This window comes from Penaeus monodon, chromosome 24, assembly GCF_015228065.2.
Source record: "Penaeus monodon isolate SGIC_2016 chromosome 24, NSTDA_Pmon_1, whole genome shotgun sequence".
NCBI classification, from domain to species: domain Eukaryota; kingdom Metazoa; phylum Arthropoda; class Malacostraca; order Decapoda; family Penaeidae; genus Penaeus; species Penaeus monodon.
This window is the reverse complement of record NC_051409.1, coordinates 199,009-199,789: the sequence shown is the minus strand read 5'-3', so window position 1 is coordinate 199,789 and position 781 is coordinate 199,009.

The window sequence follows — 781 nt, the reverse complement described above, 5'->3', positions numbered from 1 at the left end:
AGAGCTTTGTGATCTATTCATGTGTTTTAAGGCGTTTTTCGTGTCGGTGAAGATCTGTGTTTTCTGTTTTTTTTTGTGATTGTTTGTCTTCATGATTTTTCGATTTCCTTTCCTTTTTTTTCTTTTTTTTTTACTGTCATTCTCCGTTTTTTTTTTCTTTCTTTCGTTCATTTTTTTTTTATTCCGATTCGTGTTCTTCGTATTCTCTCTCCATTTATGTGTTTTTTTTTTTTTTGTTTTTTTTTTGTATTTTCTCCAATTATTTATTTTTCTTAATTCTCTGTTCTTATCAATTATCTATATTTTCACATTCTCTATTTTTGGTTATTTGTTTTATCTTTGTTCTTATTTCTTCTTCACCTATTCTTTTTTTTTTCCTTCCTTCCTCCCATCTTCGCTTCGGTCGTGTTCTCTGCTCTCTCTATTTCTTCATTTTCCTCTACCTTGAGATTTACGAAAGAGCTGCGTACTAATTCAGCTTTTGTTTATTTCTTCATTTCTCTGTTTATTCTTCCTCTTCCTCTTCTTCCTTTTCTTCGTTTTTCTTCAAAATGTTTTCTTTTATTTTTCTTTCTCTTGTTGTTGATTTTTTTTTTTTTTTTTTAATCTATTTTCATTTTCGTTCATATTGTTTTTCTCTTCCTTCTTCTTCTCCTCTTTTCTTCCTCTGTCTCCTTCTTCTCCTCCTCCTCTGTCTCCTTTCTTCCTCTTCTCTTCCTCTTTTTCCTTTTCCTCCTCCTCCTCCTCCGCTGTTTCCTCTGTCTTCTTCCTTTGCCCCTTA